Source organism: Rhinopithecus roxellana, chromosome 14, assembly GCF_007565055.1.
Source record: "Rhinopithecus roxellana isolate Shanxi Qingling chromosome 14, ASM756505v1, whole genome shotgun sequence".
Classification (NCBI taxonomy): domain Eukaryota; kingdom Metazoa; phylum Chordata; class Mammalia; order Primates; family Cercopithecidae; genus Rhinopithecus; species Rhinopithecus roxellana.
The window spans coordinates 21686222-21696942 of record NC_044562.1 but is presented as its reverse complement, the minus strand read 5'-3'; positions in this window follow the sequence as shown (position 1 = coordinate 21696942).

Genomic DNA, 10721 nt, shown 5'->3' with positions numbered 1-10721 from the left:
TACTCTACACAAGAAGAAAGTGAGGAGGAAGAAAGCAGGCCTAGTAAATAGAGAAGCCTGGGTTTTAGTTGGGGCTTCTGGCTCCAGAGCCAGTGTTTGTAATCACGCTGCATTATTTTTTTTTTTAAAGGAGGTGGAGTGGGATGGTTTCCTGGCACTTTGAAAATCTTCTGATACAAACTATTTTTTCTTTTCTTTCTTTTTTTTTTTTTTTGAGACGGAATCTGGCTCTGTCGCCCAGGCTGGCTGGAGTGCAGTGGCGCGATCTCGGCTCACTGCAAGCTCCGCCTTCCGGGTTCAAGCCATTCTGCTGCCTCAGCCTCCAGAGTAGCTAGGACTACAGGTGCGCGACACCACACCCAGTTAATTTTTTGTATTTTTAGTAGACACGGGTTTCACCATATTGGCCAGGCTCATCTCGAACTCCTAACCTCGTGATCCGCCTGCCTCGGCTTCTCAAAGTGCTGGGATTACAGGCATGAGCCACCGCGCCTGGCCTTTTTTCTTTCTTTCTTTGTTTCTTTTTTGATGGCGCCTCTCTGTTGTTGGCCCCGGGCTGGAGTGCAATGGCATGATCTCGGCTCACTGCAACCTCCACATCCCGGGTTCCAGCAACTCTCCTGCCTCAGCCTCCCGAGTAGCTGGGATTACAGGCGCCCGTCACCACGCCCGGCTAATTTTTGTATTTTTAGTAGAGATGGGCTTTCACCATGTTGTCCAGGCTGGTCTCAAACTCCTGACCTCAGGCGATCCACCTGCCTCAGCCTCCCAAAGTGCTGGGATTGCAGGCGTGAGTCGCAGCACCTGGCCACCTGGCCTCTTTTCTTTTCTTTTATTTATTTCTTTTTTTTTTGACAGAGTCTCACTTTGTCTCCCAGGCTGGAGTGCAGTGGTGCAACCCCAGCTCACTGCAACCTTGATGTCCCAGGCTCAGTGATCCTCCTGCCTCAGCCTCCCAAGTAGCTGGACTTGCAGATGGGTGCCACCACATCACATTAATTTTTTTTTTTTTTTTTTTTTTTTTTTTTTTGTAGAGACAGCGTCTCACTATCTTGCCCAGGCTGGTCTTGAACTCCTGGCCTCAAAGGATCCTCCTGCCTTGGCCTCCCAAAGTGTTGAGATTACAGGCGTGAGCCACTACGCTCAACCTACAAAGAGTTTATATATTAAAGTGAAATTTCTTATTAAACAGAAGATTTTTTTAAAAAACATTACAAGGTTCTTATTGGTTAAAATGGAAAAAAAAAATTATTTTTGTTCATCTCCTGGTAGAACTGAAAAACTCTCCCTAAAGATGAACACTGCATGGCTTCTAAGGGCTACCAGCAGAAGTGAAATGGATTAAAAGACCCCAAGATGTCTTGGTTCTCTGTCCTGTGGCTCTGGGTTTTCTATTTTCATCTTCCTGATTTGTGGAAAGTCCCAAGCTGAACCTTAGGTGTAGGAGTGCCCTGCTCATTGTGCAACCTTGCAAATTGCTGGGTTCTTCCAGAGAATGTTGTGAAATTTTCTTAAAGGCTGAAGGTGTCATGATTTTCTCCACACCTCTTGAAGAAGATGAGTTCAAATTGGATCTTGAGAAGTTTACTCTGATTCTCTCATATCTCATAGCCATAGTCTAAGTCAGAGAGAGATATTGAATTCATTCATGCATAGAAACATAAATGACACATTTGCAGATTACATGACATGACATTTGAGTTTGATCCCATATGATCGTGTGGGGAGAAGGGTGTGGATGGGGTCATAGATGACAAAAGATTGGCCATGTGTTGATTATTGTTAACTTGGGTGGTAGTTCTTAGAAATGGATTGTACTGTTTTCCACTTTTGTATATGTTTGTTGTTTTCCATAATACAAAATAGTTTTAAAATCATTTATTCTGACTGGGGACAGTGGCTAATGCCTGTAATACAGCACTTTGGGAAGCTGAGGTGGGTGGATCGCTTGAGTCCAGGAGTTCAAGATCAGCCTGGGCAACATAGTGAGACTCTGTCTCTACAAAAATACAAAAATTACCCAGGTATGGTAGCCTGCATCTGTAGTCCCAGTTACTTGGGAGGCTGAAGTGGGAGATTGGCTTGAGCCTAAAGAGGTGGAGATTGCAATGAACTGAGATCACGCCATTGCACTCCAGCCTGGGTGACAGAGCCAGACCCTGTCTCAAATAAACCTACACACAAAAAAGAAAAAAAATCATTTGTTCATTAATAATTTATTTACTGAGTAACTACTATGTGCCAGACACTGTCCTAGGTGCTTGGGATGCATTCGTGAACAAAGTTAAAAATCTCTGCCTTGTAACTTATATTCTAGCTTGGAATGGGGTATGTAGAAGGAATGTAAATAGTAAACATGATGAGTTAGTGAATTTTATAGTGTGTTAGAAAGTGATAAGTGCTGTGGATTCCATTGAGAAGAGGATAGACAAGGGGACTAAGCCTGAGGCTTGGGGCTCCAACTTGGGAAAGAACCTACAGGGAGGCTGAATGAGAACAGTAGGAGAGGGAGCCATAGTGTATTAGGGAGTTGCTCAACACTGTGTACCTCCCTATTATACTTCCTTATTACTCAAAAATGTGACTGCAATTATGTCCATGAAAATCTATACAAGGCCAGGCATGGTGACTCACACCTGTAATCCCCGCACGTTGAGAGGTCGAGGTGGGCAGATCACCCGAGGTCAGGAGTTTGAGACCAGCCTGGCCAACATGGTGAACATTTAGTAGAGGTGAACCCCACCTCTACTAAAAATTCAAAAATTAGCCAGGCATGGCGGCGAACCGCTGTAATCCCAGCTACTTGGGAGGCTGAGGCAGAAGAATAGCTTGAACCCGGGAGGCGGAGCTTGCAGTGAGCCGAGATGGCGCCACTGCACTCCAGCCTGGGCGACAGAGCAAGACATTGTCTCAAAAAAAAAAAAAAAAAAAGCTATTTGAATAGTTGATATAGGAGTGGAGAAAAGGAGGCCAGGCAAAGAAAATCTCACATTAGGATTACTGTAAATATGCTAATTTAGCTGTTTCACTCTTAAATGTTAACTCTTTGAAGGCAAAGATTTATCTTTAGATTTTTTTTTTTTTTGAGATGGAGTCTCACTCTGTTGCCCAGGCTGGAGTGCAATGGAGTGATCTTGGCTCATTGCAACCTCCGCCTCCTGAGTTCAAGGGATTCTCCTGCCTCAGCCTCCTGAGTAGCTGGGATTACAGGCACCTGCCACTACGCCCAGCTAATTTTTGTGTTTTTAGTAGAGACAAGGTTTCACCATGTTAGTCAGGCTAGTCTTGAACTCCTGACCTCAGGTGATCCACCCCCGCTCGACCTCCCAAAGTGCTGGGATTACAGATGTGAGCCGCTGCACCTGGTCTTATCTTTAGATTTCTTTCTTGGCTGGATACCTGGCCTAATAGAGTAGTTACATATTTGCTGAGTGAATGAGCGAAAAACGCATGGAGAGTTGGAGTGAAGCTGTGACCTGCCATGCTGGGACCATCCCAGCAGAATTCAGTTGCAGATGTTGGAGCTTATAAACCGATACCGCAAAATACAGTGCCTTGGGATACCGAACTGCAGAAGCCGAAAGATCTCTCTGATCTCCCCGACAAGGTCTCTTCCGAAGAAGTTGAAGTCTTTTGTCTGCCTAAGATCTAGACCCACCAAGAGGAACTATTGTTTTTTCTTCCCTCCTTGTAAGAGTAAGAATATAAACACACTTGAATAGACCCTCTCACAGTCAAAGATAACTACTTACAAATTAATCTCAGTTCCTGATTCTGTATTGTCCTTCAGCGGAGTTCCTCTTCTTCCTCCTCCCATAACCTGTTTAGCCAGGCTGGTATACTGAAGGGGGCCAGCCCTTCCATACCTGTGGGTATTTCTCGTCAGGTGGGACGAGAGACTGAGAAAAGAAATAAGACACAGAGACAAAGTATAGAGAAAGAACAGTGGGCCCAGGGGACCGGCGCTCAGCATACGGAGGACCCCTGCCGGCACTGGTCTCTGAGTTCCCTCAGTATTTATTGATCACTATCTTTACCGTCTCGGCGAGGAGGATGTGGCAGGACTACAGGGTAATGGTGGGGAGTGGATCAGCAGGAAAACATGTGAGCCAAGGACTCTGCGTCGTAAATAAGTTTAAGGAAAGGTGCTGTGCCTCGATGTGCACGTAAGCCAGATTTATGTTTGACTTACACGAACATCTCAGTGCAGTAAAGAGCAGTATTGCCGCCAGCATGTCTCACCTCCAGCCATAAGGCGGTTTTCTCCTATCTCAGTAAATAGAATGTACGATCGAGTGGTACATCGAGACATTCCATTCCCAGGAATGAGCAGGAGACAGATGCCTTTCTCTTCTCTCAACTGCAAAGAGGCCTTCCTCAGCACAAACCCCTTACGGGTGTCGGGCTGGGGGATGGTCAGGTCTTTCCCTTCCCACCGAGGCCGTATCTCAGGCTGTCTCAGTGGGGAGAAACCTTGGACAATACCCAGGCTTTCTTGGGCAGAGGTCCCTGCGGCCTTCCGCAGTGCACTGTGTCCCTGAATATTTGAGACGGGAGAATAGCGATGACTTTTACCAAGCTTGCTGCCTGCAAACACATTTTTACCGAAGCACATCCTGCCCAGCCTTAAATCCATTAAACCTTGAGTCAATACAGCACATGTTTCTGGGAGCACAGGGTTGGAGCTAGGGTTACAGATTAACAGCATCTCAAGGCAGAAGAATTTTTCTTAGTACAGAACAAAATGGAGTTTCTTATGTCTTCCTTTTTCTACATAGAAGAAGTAACAGTCTGATCTTTCTTTCTCCCACAGTATATAAGCTTCTGAACCCTACTGGGAGGTGGATACACTGTGTGGTTCTCCCTGTGCAAATATTAATATATTTCTATGCCTTTACCTTTTTTTAATCATCCAGGGTGGAGTGCAGTGATGCCATCTCAGCTCACTGCAACCTCCGCCTCCCGGGTTCAAGCAATTCTTGTGCCTCAGTCTCCCAAGTAGCTAGGATTACAGACATGTGCCACCACACCCACCCAGCTAATTTTTGTCTTTTTAGTAGAGATGGGGTTTCACCTTGTTGGCCAGGATGGTTTTGAACTCCTGGCCTCAAGTGATCCGCCAGCCTCAGCCTCCCAAAGTTCTGGGTGTGTGCCTTTTCTCTAATGAATTTACTCTTTTTTTTTTTTTTGAGACGGAGTCTCGCTCTGTCGCCCAGGCTGGAGTGCAGTGGCGTGATCTCCGCTCACTGCAAGCTCTGCCCCACGGGTTCACACCATTCTCCTGCCTCAGCCTCCTGAGTAGCCGGGACTACAGGTGCCCGCCACCTTGCCCGGCTAATTTTCTTTCTTTCTTTTTTTTTTTTTTTTGTATTTTTAGTAGAGATGGGGTTTCACCATGTTTAGCTAGGATGGTCTCGATTTTCTGACCTCGTGATCTGTCCACCTCAGCTTCCCAAAGTGCTGGGATTACAGGCGTGAGCCACCGTGCCCGGCCATATTTACCTTTTTTGTGAGTTGGTTTTCAGTGAACCTTTGGAGGGTGAAGGGGAAACTGCATTGACCCCAACACGGACCCACATCATGGAAGGATGTGTGGACGAGCACAAGAATTTCTGTCAGTGACGCTGATGACCAAAGGTTGGAATTTACTCTCCAATTTTTATCTTTATTGTAAAATCTGCTACAGGATAGTATGGGACCTGGCATCCACTGACTGAAACCCATCCCAAACGTTTACATATCACCCGTTGTCTTTTGCTTTGTTGGCCTCACCAATGCAAAGTGCACATCTTATAGAACAGAGAGACGCCTGAGAATATGAAGAGATTGTTATTTTTATTAAGGAAGAGTAGCCTTTTTTTTAAAGCAGGGTCACAGAAACAGGAAAGAAGTTAGTGAATGTACAATATGAAACAACAATAAATCCATCATAAGAAATATTTTTCAAAAGAATAAAATATTAGTTTTCATGATTTTATTTTGTTAAGCTCAGAATACAAACAGATTTTTGACATGAGTGGCTGTGCTTCCACCCCTTATGTTGATAATACATGCTAATCTTTTATCTTTTTTTCCAAATGAAAACAAGATTACAAAAACAACAGAGAATAATAGCATAATAGCACAATAGCATAATAGCATAATGCTAAGTCTTGGAAGATACAGGGAGAAGAAATTGAAGTAGTCATACCACCACAAAGGAAGAAAAGCAACCTGAGACTTCAGACTGCAAGGGACAGCATGAGCAGTTCTAATACATACAGGTAGATGAGGCAGGACAGAAGCAGAAAGGAAGGGTGGAGGAAAGTTGCACCAAATTCTGTGAGCAAAGCCTCAGCGTTTCTTAGGCTAGAGGCAGAGCCAGGCTGGCCCGCCTAGCAGCAGCATTGCTTCTTGCAGCAGCACTTTTGCTGACAGCAGCCCTTCTGCTGGCAACAGCCCTTCCCAGAGCCACAGCCACATGAGCTGCAGGTGCGGCGGCAGCAACAGATCACGGGCGTGCTGCAGCAGCCCCCACAGCAGCCGCGGCAGCAGGGGCAGCAGCTGGAGCAGCATCCCACCCGGTAGCACCTGCAGGTGGTGCAGCTGCCACAGCCACCACCACAGCCACCACCACAGCCACCACCACAGCCACCACTGCAGCCACCACAGCCACCACCACAGCCACCACAGCCACCGCTGCAGCCACCACAGCCACCACCACAGCCACCACAGCCACCACCGCAGCCACCACCGCAGCCACCACAGCTTCCACAACCACAGCAACCCATGGTGTCAGTAGAGAAGACTCAGGTGAAGTGAGGAGGGAGGACTCAGCAGGGGTGAAGAGGTCTGATGTTCTTTGCTACAGGGGCCCTTAAATACCCCTTCCAGGCCTAACGTGCAGCAGGCGGCCACTTCCTTGTTTCCTCCAGCTTCCCTGGAGGAATTTCACAAGACCCTGAGTGTATTTCCTCATTGAACACCTCTGACGTCATAGAATTGCTTAAGTTCACATTTACTTCTTCCTCAAGTTATGCTTCTAATGAAAACAACATGTTTCTTAAATATTTAGTCTTGTTTTAACCTAGCAGTTTTCAAGTGTAATCTATGAGTCTCATTTGATGAAGGCCCATCTCCTACATTCCATGCATCAGAATTCCTTGGCCCCGAGAGGATGTTTCCCTTGGTTTCCCCCTCCTCTAAAGGAAGCCTTTTCTGTTTTCAGGTGCTGTCTGCAGAATGCAAGAAAAGGTGAGATCACACATGGAGAAGCAAACACTCAAAGCTTCACGTGTCATAAGGTCCCTTGGCTAACATCTCAGAAGACTTTCTCACCTGTTTTCAGACTTACTTTTGCTGTTGATTCACAAGTCAAAATATGGGAAAGATATCCATCTTGGGTTGATAGTCATGGTGTATTTCAAAGTAAGCTTCCCACACTGGCTCATGTTTCCCTCTTGTCCTATACACATGGAGTAGTGGATGAGGTAGCCAAGAGCCTCTGCCACCAGCAGGTTTCATGTCCCTTAAAAAGCCATGGTCCCTATGTGACCCAGTTTCCTTAGCTTAGGGTAAATAATGTATACTCTTTTAAAATACCTTATTTTTTAGAGCAATTTTTGCTTCACATCAAAATTGAGCTGAGGGCCGGGTGCGGTGGTTCACGCCTGTAATCCCAGCACTTTGGGAGGCTGAGGCAGGCGGATCACTTGAGGTCAGGAGTTCCAGACCAGCCCGGTCAACCCCTGTCTCTACTAAAAAATACAAAAATTAGCTGGGAGTGGTATTGGGCACCTGTAGTCCCAGCTACTTGGGAGACTGAGGCAAGAGAATTGCTTGAACCTGGCAGACGGAGCTTACAGTGAGCCAAGATTGAGCCACTGCACTCCAGCCTGGGTGACAGAGTGAGACTCTGTCTCAAAAAAAAAAAAAATAATAATAATAATAATTGAGCCAAAAGTACAGAGTTCCCTTATACCCCCTGTCCTCCCCAACACAGCCTCCTTCACTACTGACATCCCATGCCAGGGTGGTACATTTGTTACAACTGGTGAACCTACAGTGAGACATCATAATCACTCAAAGTCCACAGCTTTCATCAAGGCTCACTCTTGCCTTCTTTCACCACCCCAGGTACTTAACCCCTTCAGAATCATATGTCCCGCCGGGCATGGTGGCTCATGCCTGTAATCCCAGCACTTTGGGAGGCTGAGGCAGGCAGATCACCTGAGGTCAGGAGTTTGAGACCAGCCTGGCTAACATGGTGAAACCCTGTCTCTACTAAAAATACAAAAATTAACTGGGTGGTGGCTCATGCCTGTAGTCCCAGCTATGCAGAAGGCTGAGGCGTGAGAATGACGTGAATACGGGAGGCAGAGGTTCAACAGCCTGGGCAACAGAGTGAGACTTGGTCTCAAAGAAGAAAAAAAGAATCATATGTCCTAGAAATTGTCTCCAAAAAATTAAAAGAAAAGAAGAACTTCATGTAAAGCCCTTTTGCAGCCTTCAAAGGCTATTCCTAAATTGGCATCCTTTTCCGGAGTGCTATGATGTGGGGTATTCTCCCTTATATTTCTGTAGAGCAGTGGATCTCAATGAGGGGCAATTTTACCCCCAGGAGACACTTAGCAACATCTGAAGACATTTTTACTTCTTTTTGTTTTGTTTTGTTTTGTTTTGTTGTTTTGAGACAGAGTCTCGCTCTGTCACCCAGGCTGGAGTGCAGTGGCGCCATCTCAGCTCACTGCAAGCTCTGCCTCCTGGGTTCACGCCATTCTCCTGCCTCAGCCTCCCAAGTAGCTGGGATACAAGTGCCTGCCACCGTGCCTGGCTAATTTTTTGTATTTTTAGTAGAGACGGGGTTTCACCGTGTCAGCCAGGATGATCTCGATCTCCTGACCTCGTGATCCTCCCACCTTGGCCTCCCAAAGTGCTGGGATTACTGAGATTACAGGCATGAGTCATTGTGCCTGGCCTGACATTTTTGCTTGTTATAACTGGCAGAGACGTTGTCATAACTAGTGACTTGAGGCCAGAGATGCTGCTCAACATTCTACATTGTGCAGGACAGTCCTCACACAAGGAATTGTCCAGCTGAAAATGTCGGTAGTGCCAAAGTTGACAAATCTTGTCGTATTTAGTGTTTTCCCTTTCTAAAGCATTTTTGCCTCCATTATTTTGAAACAATATTATTGCCTGAGATTTACCTTAAAAAATTATTCTTCAATTAGTTAACAAAGATGCATCATGCCCATGTCAGGTAAAATATTCTGGGCTGGGGCCAGGCATGGTGATTACGCCTGTAATCCCAGCACTTTTGGGAGGCTGAGGCAGGAGGATCACGTGAGTCCAGGAATTTGAGATGAACCTGGGCAACATAGCGGCACCCTTATCTCTACAAAAAATAAAAAATTAGCCGGGTGTGGTGGCACGCACCTCCAGTCCTACCTACTTGGGAGGCTGAGGTGGGAGGATCACTTAAGCCCAAGAGGTTGAGGCTGCAGTGAGCCATGATCATGTCACTGCACTCCAATCTGTGTGACAGAGTGAGGCACTGTGTCAAAAAAATAAAAAAGAAGCCTGTGCTGTGTGGGAAGTTTCTGTAGCAGAACATTTGCAGCCATGATTTGGCCTGTGAGTTAGAGCAGGAACTAAGGCTGAGGGGGTCAGGGCACCACCATGCCCGGCTAACTTTTTGTGTTTTTTCTAGTAGAGATGGGGTTTCACCATGTTGGCCAGGCTGGTCTCGAACTCCCAACCTCAGGTGATCCACTCGCCTTGGTCTCCCAAAGTGCTGGGATTACAGGCGTGAGCCACCACACCTGGCCAACACAATGTTAAATATATTGAATAATGAAACATAGAGCCAGGCTTTATAACTGTGTGGTGGGGACCAAATCTTCCATTCTCAGGTGGACAATCTCCAGTGAGAGTATCTGGCTGCTTCTGCAGTTGGCAATGACATTTGTGCCCGAGACACCTGTCATTTCTCCAGACTTTGGTAAGATAATTTCTGGGCACTATACAGGAATAGCCTCCTGATAATGTTTATTCGTTGTTGGAATGTTGGACCATCCATTCAAGCATTGCTGTTGTACTATATGGGCTTTCTGAGTGTGCCCAAGGCTGTTGATAATACCCCCTTTCCCATGACTCTCAGGAGGTCTTACTGGAATTTTTAGGACATTCGACTCAGAAAATAAACAAAACAAGTAATCTCATAAACCTAGCTCCCATTCCAAAGGGCAGCAAATAATATATTATGAGATTCTCCCATGACAATTGACCCAAACCATAATAAGGAAGTGGTCATGTGTCTTCCCTCTCCTCTCCCCAGAGCTGATACATAAGGGCCTCCCCCAGCAGAAGGAGGCATCAGACCTGCTCATCTCTCAAGTCCTCCTTCCTCACTTCACTTGAGTCCTCTCTACTGACACCATGGGTTGCTGTGGTTGTGGAAGTTGTGGTGGCTGTGGTGGCTGCAGTGGTGGCTGTGGTGGTGGCTGTGGTGGTGGCTGCGGTGGTGGCTGTGGTGGCTGTGGCAGCTGCACCACCTGCAGGTGCTACCGGGTGGGCTGCTGCTCCAGCTGCTGCCCCTGCTGCCGTGGCTGCTGTGGGGGCTGCTGTAGCACGCCCGTGATCTGCTGCTACCGCCGCACCTGCAGCTCATGTGGCTGTGGCTGTGGGAAGGGCTGTTGCCAGCAGAAGGGCTGCTGCCAGAAGCAATGCTGCTGCTAGGC